A 17,094-nucleotide genomic window follows, 5' to 3' on the forward strand; every position below is an offset into this window, starting at 1 on the left:
TTGCTAGGAGTGTACATAAACACCATTCCCACCACCAAAAGACTGTGACCCATCCCACCCACCCACTCCCACCCCCACTCGCCCAGGAAGCTGCATGTCTACCCCTCACCACAGGGCTTTTACTTTGGTGCCCTACTTACAGTTTGATCAGGACCTGCTTTTAGTTTCCCTTTCAGATCTTAGTCAACTTCTGTTGATGAGTGGGATCATCCCATACTCATCTTTATCTTTCTGACTTAGTTCACTTAACATAATTCCTTCTAGCTCTGTCCAAGATGGGTCAGAGAAGGTGGGTTCATTGTTCTTGATAGCTGCATAGTATTCCATTGTGTATATATACCACAGCTTTCTCACTCATCTGTTGTTGGGCACCTGGGTTGCTTCCAGGTTTTAGCTATTATGAATTGTGCTGCTATGAACATAGGCGTACATACCTCTTTTTGGTTGGGTGTTATGGAGTCCTTGGGGTATAACCCCAGGAGAGGAATTACTGGATCATATGGAAGGTCCATGTCTAGCCTTCTGAGAGTTTTCCAGACTGCTCTCCACAGAGGCTGTACCAATTTATATTCCCACCAGCAATATAAAAGGGTTCTTCTGTCCCCACAACCTCTCCAGCATTTGTTGCTGCTGTCCTTTTTGATGTATGCCATTCTTACAGGAGTGAGGTGGTATCTTAGTGTTGTCTTAATTTGCATTTCTCTGACAATCAGTGACCTAGAGCAGATTTTCATATGTTTGTTAGCCTTTTGGATCTCCTCTGAGGTGAATGCTTTGTTCATATCCTCTGCCCATTTTTGGATGGGGTCATTTATCTGGAACCTGAATACACCTAGAATTGCCAAAACCATCTTGAGGAAAAGAAACAGAAATGGAGGCATCACACTCCCAGACCTTAAACTATATTATAAAACCATCATCATCAAAACAGCATGGTACTGGAACAAAAATGGGCACACAGACCAGTGGAACAGAATTGAAAGCCTAGAAATAAATCCCAACACGTATGGGCATCTAATCTTTGATAAGGGGGCCCAAAGGATTAAATGGAAAAAGGAGGCTCTCTTCAATAAATGGTGCTGGGAAAACTGGGTTGTAACATGCAGAAGAATGAAATTGAACCACTTTATCTCACCAGAAACAAAAATCAACTCCAAATGGATCAAAGATCTAGATGTCAGACCAGAAACAATCAAATACTTAGAGGAAAACACTGGTAAAACACTTTCCCACCTACACCTCAAGGACATCTTTGATGAATCAAACCCAATTGCAAGGAAGACTAAAGCAGATACAAACCAATGGGACTACATCAAATTGAAAAGCTTCTGCACATCCAAAGAAACTATTAAACAAATAGAGAGACCCCTCACAGAATGGGAGAAGATCTTCACATGCCATACATCAGACAAGAAACTAATCACCAAAGTATACAAAGAGCTCAGCAAACGTAGCACCAAAAAAGCCCCCAAATTCTTAAGAGACCACTGGAGAAGATACATTGGCCACGGTGTTAGTATTTCCTGTCTGTCCCTAACCATCACCACCATCAGCATAGTCGAGAGAGTTTAGGAGAGTCAAATCAGACAGTTTGGCCCAGGACTGCTATAGATAGAGATACATGTAATGGTGCAAAATTTCAAGTCTGGAGTGTGCCTGCCCAGCTTCAAGGCCAATGATGTACATGTCTTTCCAAAGTCTTGGGTGGCGTTATATCTCCTATGAGCCAGATATAATACTTATGATATGAAACCAGTCATGAACAACCTTGAAAATAACTCACCCAGTGGCCATGGAGCCAAGAAGAAGACTGGAGGAGAACCATGCAAAACCTGATGGGACGCAAGTTGCGAGAAAAACACGCATCGCAATGCCTACATCTGTCTGTCGGTTAGAAACAAAACCCCAGGAACTCTGAGAGAACCCTGAATACCCACCTTCATTTTTTTTTACATGCTAGTCTTGTGTACTCCATCTGTGCGAGCTCCCCAACTCACTTTCACTGTTAAAGATCGACTAAGCTGGTCTAAGTGACAGTCTTCTCATAGCAACCCAAGATACCAGTAGTGGGCACTAGCCAATGGAAATGAAATACACAGAAAGGCAAGGAGGTATTCATCTATTTCATCAGTTCTCCACCCCCCTTTTTTTTGATAGTACATCTTATATGAAACACGATTTTATTTTATTTTATTTTATTTGTTTCAGTGCTGCATTAGTGGACTCGTGCTCCATGTAACTCGTGCTCATGTAACTCATGCTCACGGATTCATGTAAGCATACAACTGCAGAGTGGCCTCCTATTCAAAGATGTGATTCTTTCTTTTTTTAATGAGAGAGAAGGAAGACACTACCTCACTCTTTCACTATCCACGGAGTTCCCTCTGGCTTTGTTCATAGTGCTACCACTCAGTGTTGGGGAGTGAACCCAGGGTCTTGTGCATGGCAAGGCTCATGTTCTACTTGCTGAGCTCTCTCCTGGCCCATGGGGCAGTATTTTTATTTTATATTACTTTATTTTTACTATCTTTATTTTATTTGATAGAGACAGTCAGAAATCAAGAGGGAAGGAGGTGAGAGAGAGAGAGAGAGAGAGAGATAGAGAAAGACGGAGAGACATCTGTAGCCCTGCTTCACCATTTGCAAAGTTTTCACCTACAGGTGGGAACCAGAGGCTTGAACCTGGGTACTTGTGCATTGTAATGTGTGCACTCAACCACCCAACCCTTGGGGCAGAATTTTAAAAAACACAATGAACATTTGCTTTGAAAAGTACAAGAGTCGATAAATAAAAGTAACTAAGTAGACCATATTCACCTTCAGTCCTCTATGACAGTTTCCTCTGTACTTAAAAGAAAATGAATGTCCATATAACTGGAAGAAAAACAATTGGAACCATTTAGCACCATTTGAAAACATAAATCAGCATCTTCTTGGATTCTGGAGTGATGGAAATTTTCCCTCCAGTTTTTTAATTTATTTTTTATTTTTTGTATGGTACTTTCATTCCTTAAACCTTGCACCATTATATTCAAACCTGTCACTTCATCTAAAAACTAAAAGTCCTGGAATGTAACAAAGGACCACAAACTACTATCTTCAAAAAATTATCAAAAAACCCTTCCCGTAGGAAAAAAAATCGAACATCTATAATTTTTTTATGACACACACTGAATGAAGCCAAATTTGTTGAAGCGATTACTTTTTTTCTCTGAAATGGTAGAATAAGTATAAGTAGATTAAAAGAACTTTATAGAGGGAGTCAGGCAGTAGTGTAACAGGTTAAGCGCACGTGGTGCAAAGCTCAACTACCCGTGTAAGGATCCTGGTTCAAACACCTAGCTCCCCACCTTCAGGGGAGTCCCTTCACAGACGGTGAAGCAGATCTGCAGGTGTCTATCTTTCTCTCCCTCTCTCTGTCTTCCCCTCCTCTCTCCATTTCTCTCTGTCCTGTCCAACAACGACATCGATAACAACAACAATAATAACTACAACAATAAAACAATAAGGGCAACAAAAGGGAAAATGAATAAATCTTTATTGAAAAAAAATATGACTTAAAAAAAGAACTTTATAGAAAGAAAATAGCATTTTATCCCCTGTCCATCTTAGCTTTTCAATTTTAAATTCTCTAAATAGGAGTAGACAGACAAATTAGCTGTAGAAAGACAAAAAGAAGTCTATTAATCTGTGTACTCTATAGGTACAAATAGAAATGTCCAGTGATAAGTAGCCCAAAGTGATGGCTAGAACTTGGGCTAATGTACCAGCTTAAACTAATAGACAAGAGACCCTGGGGATTCTGGGTAAAGGATGAAAATTATAAGAAGCCCACCAAAGAAAGTCTAGTAAACAAAAATTGTTTAGTTAGATTTTCAGATTAAAGCCAGGACTTTCTACATTGAGGAGAATTGATACAGAAGAGGGAGAAATCTTTATGACTGAAATTCTTCTGTACAAAAGGAAATTTTGCATTCTATTTTCTTAGAGCTTTACCTGTGTCTGCTCATCTCAGTGGACTTAGAATAAATATTCTATATGCCGATTCTTGGTTATTATATAGTTATCCAAAACATACCAAAAGTTTTATATGTAAGAAATTCTGATCCAAGAGGGGAGATGATTCACCTGGTAGTGGGTCCCTTACCAGTTACAAATCTTGGAGCCATGTGGGAGCAACAGAGCATTAGATGAAACTCCAGGGATGTTTGGACAGTGTTATGGCATTTCTTTCCCTTCATCTCTGTCTCTTTCCTTCCCTGTCTCTTTACTTATCACTTACCTGCAAAAAAAAATAAATAAGAAAAAGAAACAATGTCCTAGATAAATTTAACAACTTACTTTTACACCTAGTCTAAGTACACAGAGTTAGACTCCAGCCTTTAAGAGAATCCTTGAGGCTTTTCACCGTATAAATCATATATGAGGCATCTAATTAGAGTCTATACTCTAAACAGAATGTAAAACCTCTGTTACAGAAAAGCAATAATGAAAGTGTTTCCGGAGCTCCAGTTATAAGGAAGATTTTCTCCTTCATTTCTCACCATTGCCAATAAGCCCGTACTGATATCTATTTAAGGAATGTGCTTTGCTAACTTATATGATTACTAACAGCATTTTCAATATCTGTATATATATATATCTATATATCTATATCTATATCTATATCAGCTAATTGAAAGTGCCTACTAGTATTTGTTTTAAAAAGTTGCATGAGACCTTGTATCTGGCCTCAGAAAACTTGCATTCCAGAAGGAAAATCAAAGAGGAACACGACTGTAGAGAATTTTTGAGTTGATGACAAAGGCTTTCTCAGATAATCTAAACTCAACAGATAAATATCGTGCATCTTTGAAAGACCTAAGCTATTCCCATTGAAAACGAGTAATTCCATCTCTAATTATGTTCACATCATAGGGGACTGAGGCATGGATTCCAAAGATCTAATTATGATGGTTGTTTTCTTAATTACTCTAATTGCTTTGTAGAGAACACTGCATTATCCATTGAGGGAAGCTTACTAGTCACTAGTGACAGAAGACATCGTTAGAAATGTTCTTAACGTTTCACCTCACTGTGTTTCAGATAGTTCTGTAGTTGATTCAGCCTCTGTTGGTCTGGCCATGCTGAGATAGTTCCCTGTTTGCTGTGAAGAAAGACAATAACTTCTTTTAAAAAAATTATTGATTTGGGGGTCAGGCTACCGCACAGCAGATTAAGCGTACATGGCGTGCAAAGCGCCAGGATGGCATAAAGATCCTGGTTCAAGTCCCAGGCTCCCCACCTGCAGGGGGAGTCGCTTCACAAGTAGTGAAGCATGTCTGCAGGTGTCTATCTTTCTCTCCCCCTCTCAAGTCTCCCCTCCTCACTCGATTTCTCTTTTTCCTATCCAACATTGACAACATCAATGACAATAATAACAATAATGGTGATAAGGGCAACAAAATGGGAAGAAAACAAGAAACCAAGAGAGTTTAAAAAATTTAAATTTTTAAAAAATATTCATTTAATATCTATTTACAAAATTGCAAGATCATAGGGGTATAGTTTCATAGAGTTCCCACCACCAGAATCTGTGTCCCCATCCCCTCCAATGGAAACTGAACTCGTTCTCCAAGGTCATTCAGACACCTATTACTACTCCTAGGTGTCCTTTCTTTTTACATCATCTCTCTCAGTTAAGAGAAACTGTGCCTGGCTTTCTCTGGTCTTTTTCAGATTCACTTCCCTCCCCTTGATGGTATAAAAACAAGATTCCTGGTGACAAACACTTCTGGTCTTGGTGGAATAGGGGTTCACAGCCCTCTGGTCATTGTCCCCTAACATTTACCATCTGAGAGTATGGACCAAGATTGTTTTTGGAGTGCAGAGGTGGGAGAGTTTTGGCTTCTGAAATTGCTTCTCTACAGGACATGGGCATTGTCAGATTGATCTATACCTTAAGCCTGCTTCTCTCCCTGTGGGGCAGGGCTCTGGAGAAGTGAGATTTCATGAAGTTGTCTGCCCAGGAAGGTCAGGATGGCATCAGAGTAGCATCTGAAACTGGGTGCCCAAAAGGCAAGAAGATGGAAAACAGGACAAAATGTTTAATAAACAGGGACCAAAACACAGGAATAGAGCAAATGAAAGTAGGGACCTTTGGTCAGAAGGAAGAGATGAAATATATTTTGGGTATGCTACTAGGAGCCCATGTGTTAATAATCTTTGCTTGAGCTTGATAGTTAACATGGAGGTGGACTAGAAATATTTTCTAGGAAGATGATGCCAGAGCTGATATTGAACCAGGAAGCAGAAACAGGGTAGAAGGTTGCCCCTGAACTTGAAGAAAATATGGCAATACATTCTTACCATGATTTTCAAAATAGACATAAAGGAACTAACCAACTTGTCCCATGAGGATGATAAAGTTGTCCAGTGAAGACATGAGTCATCACCATATGGTCACATCAGGGATGTCAGGGACATTCTTCACTCTGTCTAACCACCACTGTTCAGAGTTCTGGTTTCCAGAGTTGCCCATGATGTCATTAAGGTATTAGCTCAATTGAAAATGGACGAAGAAAATGACTTGTCAGATTATCTCTTCAAGGTGGGTTTTAGTAGGGGAGAGAACTGAGGAAGTATAAAAACATTCATTTTCTGTTAGGCAGAAGGTGATGGAGTATATCTCCAGGCATAGAAACGGCTTACAAAGAGTTAAGAACAATTCTCATTTGCCTCAAAAAAATTTAAAAACTAGAATGTGCTGTGATTTGAGTTTATAGGTTTCCTTCTGCCAGGGTTGTAAAGAAATCATCTTGGGGACCATCTTGATACACCTAGTTAAATGCACATATCACAGTGCATAAGAACCCAGGTTCAACTTCCTGGTCCCCACCTGCAGGGGAAAAGCTTCATAAGTATTTAAGCAGGGCTGCAGCTCTCTCTCTCTCTCTCTCTCTCTCTCTCTCTCTCTCTCTCCCTCTCCCTCCCTCCCTCCCCACTTCCCAATTTCTCTCTGGCTCTATCCAATAATAAATAATTAAAAAAGAGTTAAGATTAAAAAAAACAAACATGAATCATCTTGTTTCCCTCTGAGCTTTTCCAAAGCTGGGCAAGTAATCATCAAACAGATTGATGAGAGAAAAAGTGATGAGAAAATTATTAAAAGTATGTTTACCTCTCTGTCTTTGTGAGACACTCAAAGATCTTGATGTCAATTTTAAACCACTTAGTAATTCAGAAGACGTTGAGATGTCTTTTTAGGATATCTATGAGAAATGGACACAGTGAAACAAGACATTCACCCCACTCCCTTCTCTCCTCATTGATGACTTCACCCCTGGAAGGTCCTCTCATCTCCTAAGTGATGTCCCCTCTGCCTTCAAATGCTCCTCTTACAAAATTTACTTTTTTTCCAGACATATATGTTGGGAAGGAACAGAGTTTTGCCCCATCATACCACTTTTTCAATATGCATTACATAAAAAGTTGAAAACAATTGGGTAGTAAAAATCCCACCCATAAAAATATTAAAAAAAAAAAAACAAAAAACTTTGGGAGTCAGGAGGTAGCACAGTGGGTTAAGCGCAGGTGGCGCAAAGTGCAAGGACTGGCGAAAGGATCCCAGCTCGAGCCCCCGTGGGCTGGAACTGAATTTCTGAGTCTCTGCTCTACACACTGGTGGTATACCTATTACTAGTAAATCTCTCCTTGGTGTTTCTCTTGATGTGTACTTGGTGCTTATTTATTTATTTATTTGTCTGGATTCTGAAGAACATAGAAGGTGACGGGAAAACTGATTGTGTGTGCTGACACCATTGTTACAGGCAACCGAGATCAAAGAGATCTCCCAGTGAAAGAGAAGTGAGAGAGGGAAGATGAACAGAGGGCTCTGAACTCCAACTTCATCAGGACCCGGAGAGAAAACAGGAAAAAAGGAAAGACTTTCAGAAGCAGTGTTAGGTATAGGTGTGACTTAGAAAGGTAGAGAAAATGGGACCATGGAGGAGAAAAAGGGCAAATAAACATAAATATAGACAAGAATGCTATGTTTAAATATTTTTATATTTATTTTCCTTTTTGTTGCCCTTGTTGTTTTATTGTTGTAGTTATTATTGTTGTTGTTATTGATGTCATTGTTGTTGGATAGGACAGAGAGAAGTGGAGAGAGGAGGGGAAGACAGAGAGGGAGGAGGAGAGAAAGACAGACACCTGCAGACCTGTTTCACTGCCTGTGAAGTGACCCCTGCAGGTGGGGAGAAGGGGGCTCGAACCCGGGATCCTTAACGCTGGTCCCTGCGCTTTGTGCCACATGCGCTTAACCCGCCGCACTACCGTCTGACTCCCAGAAATGCCATGTATGAAAGAGCTTGGCTCATGCAGAGGGCTCTGGGAATGAGAAAGGAAAGCTTCACTAGCAAGGAATTTAGCAGGGAGGCACATTAAACAGACGCATGCCGATTTCTGCCTTCATTTTTTATTGAATTTCACCCTGGGAGATCGCCATAAGAGAGAAGACCATTTCACTGCATCCCTCCAATGAAACTAGTCATTTCCCAGAGACATAGTTTAAGAGGACAGAGTTTCTCTCCACTACAATGATAATCAGTATCCATGGTACTGATAATCAGTACCATGAAGCATCTTTTTCCTGAGTAAAGTCAGTCTTGCTTTGGGTGGCAGATGTTTCTCTAAGTGATTATTTGGGAAAGAAGTGTGTATAAGATTTGATTCTATATTAAACCTACTTCTTTGAACTTTTGAAGTTCCATCATCCTATGAAATCATGAACAAGTAAGCACTATGACTATTTTAAGAGATATTTAATTGTTTTTTTTTTTTTGGAGATACAGGGGAGATATGGACAATTCAAACACACTTCTTTAAAAATATGTTAGCTGGGAGTCAGACGGTAGCACAGTGGGTTAAGTGCATGTGGTGCAAAGCGCAAGGACCTGTATAAGGATCCCGGTTCGAGCCCCCCGGCTCCCCACCTGCAGGGGAGTCGCTTCACAGGCGGTGCAGCAGGTCTGCAGGTGTCTGTCTTTCTCTTCCCCTCTCTGTCTTCCCCTCCTCTCTCCATTTCTCTCTGTCCTATCCAACAACAACAACATCAATAACAACAATGATAATAACTACAACAATAAAACAAGGGCAACCAAAGGAAATAAATAAATATTTAAAAATATATATCTGTTAGTGAAACCGGAATTGTTAGAGAAGGTTATCGGTAGAATAATGATCTTCCAGAAAAACTCAGGAAGGTTGTGGTAGGTTCTTGCTCCCTGACCCACTTTTCTTTTTTTAAAAAATTTTTTTAAATATTTATTTATTTATTCCCTTTTGTTGTTCTTGTTGTTTTATTATTGTAGTTATTATTTATGTCATCTTTGACATCGAACCGGGATCCTTATGCCGGTCCTTGCACTTTGCGCCATATGCGTTTAACCCGCTGCGCTACCACCCGACTCCCTGACCCACTTGTTCTGGGCCCTCGCTTTTAAAAACACACCGCCTTCCTAAGAAAGTGCCTCCTGTCAGGAGAGGAGGCACTTTACTGACAGGCATGCCAGTAGAGTGGACATGTTTTCTAGATGAGAAATCACACACAAGATTTTTGAAAGTCTAGAAATAGGCCTTGATATGAAACTGGATGCTAAAAGACTTGGCCATTTCCAGCCTATTGTAAGCACACAATGATGTTTGAATAGAGGTACGTCCTAGGACACCAAAAATGTTGGTTTTCATTCCCTGCCATGAAGGTACTTTGAGAAGGTGATAGGTATAGCTGGTTGGGGTAATGGGTACACCTTTTAAATATAGAACAAGGATGAGATTGGAACATGGTGACAGTGGCGGAATGCCCTGTGCATGTGAAGATCCTGACTTGCTTAAACAGTTCAAGGGTGAGAGAGCACACTGAAAGAGGATGTCTTAGGAAGGGTGTCCTGAGAGTCTAGCCAGGAACCAAGGACAATGGAAAATGACACACCTTACATAAGCAAGGAGGACATAAAAAGAGAAAGACTTAAAAACAAAGTCATACTCCCAGAGGGATAAAGAATAGGAAAGCTGTCAGGGGAGGGGATGGGATATAGAGATCTGGTGGTGGAAATTGTGTGGAGTTGTACCCCTCCTATCCTATGGTTTTGTTAATGTCTCCTTTTTAAAGTAAATTTAAAAAAAAAAATGTAGGTCCTCCTACTTTCCAGAGCCCCACTAGAGAAAGAGAGAAACAGATTGGGAGCATGAATCAACCTGCCAGTGCCCATGTCCAGAGGAGAAGCAATTACAGAAGCCAGACCTTCCACCTTCTGCATCCCATAATAACCCTGGGTTCATGTTCTCAGAGGGATAAAGAATAGGAAGGTTTCCAATGGAGGGGATGGGATGTGGAACTCTAGTGGTGAGAATTGTGTGGAATTGTAACCCTCTTACCCTACAGTCTTGTCAATCATTATTAAATCAATAAAAAAAAACAACAAGAAGGCATGTCCAGCCAGCATCAGAGAGACAAAAGCAATGAATCCTACCTCCTCTTCTCTTTCTCTTCCTCTTTGTCTTCCTCTTCCTCTTTCTCTTCCTCTCCCTCTTCCTCTTCCTTTTCCTCTCCCTCTTTCTCTTTTTCTGCTCTCTGTTAAGAAATACTTTTTTCTCATGAGACTAAAATCATGGTTCCCAGGAACTTTGAGTATACTTTATTTTTTTTTCAAATTTCTTTCTTTATTGAGGAGATGGATACACTTTCAATTTCACCATCTAAGCAGAAAGCTTTGGGGCCAGGTGTTGGTGCACCTGGTCAAGCACACACATTATAGTGCACAAGGACCCAGTTTCAAGCCCCTGGAAACTACCTTCAAGGAGAAACCTTCATGAATGGTGAAGCACTCTCTCTCTATCTCTATCTCTCTCTCCCCCTCCCCATCCCCCTCTCCCTCTCTCCCTCTCCCTCTCCCCCTCTCCCTCCCCCTCTCCCTCTCCCCCTCTCCCTCTATCTCTCTCCCCCTCTCCCTCTATCTCTCTCCCTCTCCCCCTCTCCCTCTATCTCTCTCCCCCTCTCCCTCTATCTCTCTCCCCCTCTCCCTCTATCTCTCTCCCCCTCCCCCTCTCCCTCCCCCTCTCCCTCTCCCTCCCCCTCCCTCTCCCCATTCAATTCTTCTCTGTATCCAATAATAAAATGTAAAAAATATTTTTTAAATGAGAAAAAAAAATCAGTCATTATTTTGAAGTCCAGGTTCACAGTCACAAAGCAAACAGAAGACTCAGAAGTCCAGAGGTATATGACTTCAAAATTCCAAACACTTGTTTTCTCACAGAGAAGTATAGAAATGAAATGATTTTCTCTGTTGCTACTTGGTGAAAGGGGAAATATTTATAAGATCTGAAGAGAAATCGAAGTCTCCATTGTTATCTGGAATTCACAGATACATCTCTAGTCTTTTCCTAGCATTCATTTTATTGAAGCATCATTTACATGGCTCACCATTCTCTCCTATTACACGGGGATAGGAAATTCTCTCGGCTGTGTAACAAATCAATGCAATCCAGATTTGGGGCTTTTTCATTATCTCCATAAATGGTTACCAGCTCTGGTTCTAAGCAACCCCTATCTCATTTCTGTAGATGTTTGTAGATGCTAAGATACTTAAGTGGACAGAGATGGAGCCCCTGGTTGAGTACACATGTTTCCATACCCAAGGGCTCTGGTTCAAACACCCAGTCCTCTGCCTGATTCTGTTGTTGTGCAAATGTCACTGAGAGTTAACTGTGAAAACCTAAACTGAGTAGCCTACTACACACCTAGGTTGAATATATAGCCCATCTATCTTCAGTCCAGGACCCACATGTCATTAGGTGATGCAGGACTAGGGATGATCGTTTGGGTTGTTTCTCCTTTGAAACTATTGTGAGTGAAACAGCTATAAATAAACAAGGAGCTATATGTAGGTAGCGTGTCTATTTTTCTCTACAGTAGATATACAGGAGAGGAATTACTGGGTCATATGTGAAGTCTATGACTCAGTGTTTAATGCATAAACCATTTTTGGAAGTGACTGATATGCACTCCTTTATTATAAATTATTTAATTTTCATTTCCAAAATTACAAGATAACAGGGGTATGACTCCTTACCATTCCCACCACCAGAGTTCTGGATCCCCAGTCCCTCCATTGGAAGCTACAGCAGTTCTCCTAAGGTTGCAGATAGGGGTTTTAACTAGTATTTTTACAACTGTCTATATTTGTATATATTTTCCCTCCCCCCATTAAAGTTCCATCTTCTTCATTTCTTTCTTTTCTTTTTTTCCCTTTGGTTGCCCTTGTTGTTTTTCATTGTTACTGTAGTTGTTATTGTTGATGTCGTCATTGTTAGATAGGACAGAGAATGGAGAGAGGAGGGGAAGACAGAGAGGGGGAGAGAAAGACAGACACCTGCAGACCTGCTTCACCGCCTGTGAAGCGACTCCCCTGCAGGTGGGGAGCCGGGGGCTTGAACCAGGATCCTTATGCCGGTCCTTGCGCTTTGCGCCACGTGTGCTTAACCCTCTGTGCTACCGCCCAACTCCCTCTTCATTTCTAAGTTACACCTACACCTATTACTACATCCAAATGTCCTTTTCCTTTTCCTCTTTTCTCTCTGGGCCCTGATGGAGTTGGAGTTCAGAACCCTCTGGTCATCTTCCCACTGTAATTTCTCCCCTACTGGGAGAATGGATCAAAATTCTTTCTGGGGTGCAGAAGGTGGGAGATCTGGCTCCTGTGCTTCCTTCTCTGCTGGCCAAGGGTGCTGGCAGCCTGTTTCTCTGATACGCGCTTTGTAACTCTACCAGCCTTGCATCTACTGTGACTCTAATATCTCCAAATCCTTGTCAACATTTTTTATTACCCGCCTTTTTAACAATAGCTGTCGTGATGGGAATGAAGTGGCAACTCTGTATAGTTTTAATTGTATTTACCTAGTGAGCACTGATACTAAGTGCCTTTGCATGTTGACTTCCTATTTCTAAATCTCTGTGTGAGACGTCTCCTGTAGCTAGAAACCTTTGACTTCCTGGGTTACTCTTGAAAGTTCTAGTTTGGAAGCTACTTGGAGGAAAGTGCACAAAAGCTCATTGACTATAACTGATTGCTTGTGGGACTTTGGAGTCTCAGGAAAGAAAGTCTTTTTTTGTATAACCATTATGCACTCTCCCTAAACCCAATACTTTTTTTTTTTAAGTAACCAAGTCCTTCTAAATCTTCATAAAGGAGAAGCAGACTGTATTCTCCTCTGGATCACAGACTCAATCTCCTCTGGATCACAGACTCAGTTTAGGTAACTTTGGTAGCACCTGGTAGAAACTAACTTGCCAAAGCTGAAGTTTAAGATGCTTATTTTTTCTTTAGGGTTCATCCCTCTTTCTTTCTTTCTTTCTTTCTTTCTTTCTTTCTTTCTTTCTTTCTTTCTTCTTATTTTTATTTAAGGTTTCTCTTTCTTATTTTTTTTCTTGAGGGTTCCTCTTTCTTTCTTTCTCTCTTTTTCATAGAGCTAAGAGCAAGATAGAAAAATGCCTAGGGACTTATTCCTTCACATGTTAAGAAAAAAATGACTAAGGAAAAATAACAGAGTGAGACAGTTCCTCAGGAAAATAATACAGGAGCAAAAGATCAGTTCTGCCAGGTAAAGGCAGCAAAATCCATACAGTCAAGTTTTACTCTGGAGAAAAATGCTGATGGAATGATTACACGAGATTCAGGGTTCAGGGCCTATTTGAAATGGATGACCAGTTTTTTTCTAATGTACAAGTCCACTAACAGATGTAATTAAATTATGCTAACATGATAAATAGTTACTGAAGGGTTCCCTAAATTAGATTGACCTCCATCTGGAAAGATCGTAACTTTTCAACCAAAGTTGGCTGTGCTTGCTAAATAATTTTCCTATAGATGCAAAGGTGGCTATCTTATAGGTGTGAGAAAGAGTTCCTCTCTGGATATCAGTTTTTCTGAAGAGGTATTTATTGGTTTGTTTGCTGATTTACTTTTATAAATATTTTTATTCTATTTTAATGAGCACTGATCATCTCTGGCTTGTGGTGGTACTAGGGACTGAATCTGGGACCTCAGAGTCTCAGGCATGAAAGTCTCTTGCAAAAGCATTATGCCTTTTCCCCAGTCCTGTGCTGGTGCTGATTTATTTAATGACAGAGAGAGGAAAGCAGCACTCATCTCTAACATATGTAGTCCCAGGAATGGACACCGGGGCCTCATGCATGCTAATCCTGTGCTTTACCACTGGACTACCTCCTACCTGGCACTGTGGTGTCTCTCCCTCTCTCTATCCCTCTCTGAATAATGAACTGACCCACAACTGTGGTGTCTCTCCCTCTCTCTATCCCTCTCTGAATAAAGAGCTGACCCGGTACTATGGTATCTCTCCCTCTCTCTATTCCTCTCTGAATAAAGAGCTGACCCGGTACTATGGTATCTCTCCCTCTCTCTATTCCTCTCTGAATAAAGAGCTGACCCGGTACTATGGTATCTCTCCCTCTCTCTATTCCTCTCTGAATAAAGAGCTGACCCGGTACTGTGGTATCTCTCCCTCTCTCTATCCCTCTCTGAATAATGAACTGACCCACAACCGTGGTGTCTCTCCCTCTCTCTGTCCCTCTCTGAATAAAGGGCTGACCCGGTACTGTGGTGTCTCTCCCTCTCTCTATCTCTCTCTGAATACAGAACTGACCCAGTACTATGGTGTCTCTCCCTCTCTCTATCTCTATGAATAAAGAACTCCCCTGGTACTGTGGTGTCTCTCCCCTTCTCTCTTTCCAAATAAAGAAGCGACCCAGGAACACTGCAAAGACTGGAAACATAGCTTTTATTCCCTAACTGATGTTACCTGTTTTTGTTCGTTTGTTTGTTTTTGTTTTTTTCTGGTTTGGTAAGGAATAACTGAGCTCATTGTTCATTAAACTGCAACTTTATGTAAATCAATGCATCCTTATAAACAGTACTCAGCCAGAGTTAAACAGTGCTCTGAAAAAAATAAAAATTAAAATCCTCTTGTCTGCAAAGGACAAAAGAAACAGTGTTAAAAAGGGGTCAGGTGGTGGTGCACATGGTTAAGCTCATGTGTTACAATGCACAAGGGCCCAGATTTGAGCCCCCAGCCCCCAACTGCAGGGGTGAAGCTTTGCAAGTGGTGAAACAGTGCTTCAGGTCTATCTATCTATCTATCTATCTATCTATCTATCTATCTATCTATCTATCTTCCTTCCCTCTTGATTTCCGACTGTTTCTACGCAATAAATAAATAAAGGTAATTTAAAAAAGAAAGTACAATTAAAAAACAGAGTGCTTAATTTAAAGGGGGTAGTTCTCATTTTGTTCTTGATGTGCCAGTGAATTAGAGGACATATGACTGCAACATGACAGCAAACTGTGAAATCAGTACCAACAAGTAAGCTCAGGATTTCAAAACAGATAAGTATGTCTTCAAAGATAAATTTTCATTTCATCTCTAAGTGAGAAAATAAAAAGACTTTTAGTTGGAATGGTCTTTGTATAGTTGTTTACTTCTGATTTACTTGTTGATGGAAAATTCAACATTGGGATACAGGACACTGAGTTGATATTTCAACTCAACACTTACAACCTGGTTTGAAGTGAGGGTAAACTGGTCACAGTGATGCCTCTGAAGATGAAGCGATTTCAAATAGAATATTACTTTTATAAGAAACTGCCGGTCCCAGTTCGGGGCGCCAGTTGCCGGGCTAGCTTCGCAGAAGAGAGAGAGAGAGAAGACCAGGCACTCATGGCTGAGCTGGGAACGCAGTTGCAGTTCAATCTTTATTGACAAGCGGGGATGCGGTTCCATCTAGCTATCTCTCATCACAATCCTGCCCTATATAAGTGTCAGGAAGAGGAAGTATGTAGGATAGGGGGTGGGGAGAAGGAAAAAGTGCGAACCAGTGGGGATTAAACCAATGAAAACAATGACTATGTAAATAGACCACGGCTTTAGTCAAGCAATGCAACAGAAGGGGTCTTAGAAGCAGAATTTAGAAGCAGATCAACAAGAAACAGCCCGACCTGTCTTCATACTCAGTAATAGACATTCAACCATTGCTGTTACTTTATGAATTATGGCGATGTACTTCAAAGTTTAAATTTTTACCCTAGCATTAAAAATGTTGAACACACATTTAAAAACTGAATACTATGTCATCTATCAAGTTAATGAACTGGCAGTTGAAATTAATAATATTTCCTTGAACTAGTAATAGAAAAAAATTAATTAAATAATAAAATAATAAGTAAATAAATAAAATAATAAATAATAATAAATAATAAAAATTAATTAAATACCCATTATGACTATATAATCTTGGATACTCATTTGAAAATTGGCCTCTCATTTGAGTTTATTTTGTTTCTGTGTTGCCCATCATAGATGAAATATGTTAACTAGAGGCTCATGTATAAAACTAGATAAGAGGGAGTTGGGCTGTAGCGCAGCGGGTTAAGCACAGGTGGCACAAAGCACAAGGACCGGCATAAGGATCCCGGTTCGAGCCCCCGGCTCCCCACCTGCAGGGGAGTCGCTTCACAGGCAGTGAAGCAGGTCTGCAGGTGTCTATCTTTCTCTCCTCCTCTCTGTCTTCCCCTCCTCTCTCCATTTCTCTCTGTCCTATCCAACAACGACAACAACAATAATAACTACAACAATAAAAAAAACAACAAGGGCAACAAAAGGGAATAAATAAATAAAATAAATATTTAAAAAAAAACTAGATAAGAATGGGTAATGAAGTTCATCATGACATCAGTTTTTCTGTTCTATTGATCAATAATGCATGGGGTTTGATTAAATGTGACTTGTAAATTTTTGTCATCTCTGCTGTTAATCAGTTTTGCTGGCAAGATAATTGAAGCATGGGCTAGTTCAGTATTTGTTTATTTAAAATATATTTATTTATTTTGGAAGGAGACAGAAGTAAAGAGAGAAGGTAGAGACAGAGAGGGAAAGAGACGCCTGCAGCACTGCTTCACCACTTGTGCAGGTAGGGATCAGGGGCTTGAACCCAGGTCCTTGTACACTGCAATATGTGCATTCGACCAGTTGCACCACCAC

The 17,094-nt window shown here is 40.5% G+C and overlaps 1 protein-coding gene across 1 annotated transcript in view; it reads left to right on the top strand.

The window, feature by feature from the left end:
- CNTNAP2 (contactin associated protein 2) overlaps positions 1–17,094 on the top strand; it is a 2,382,269-nt gene that overhangs the window by 2,037,471 nt on the left and 327,704 nt on the right. The gene's annotated exons all lie outside the window — the stretch shown is intronic.

The sequence above is a fragment of the Erinaceus europaeus genome, chromosome 8, assembly GCF_950295315.1.
Source record: "Erinaceus europaeus chromosome 8, mEriEur2.1, whole genome shotgun sequence".
Lineage (NCBI taxonomy): Eukaryota > Metazoa > Chordata > Mammalia > Eulipotyphla > Erinaceidae > Erinaceus > Erinaceus europaeus.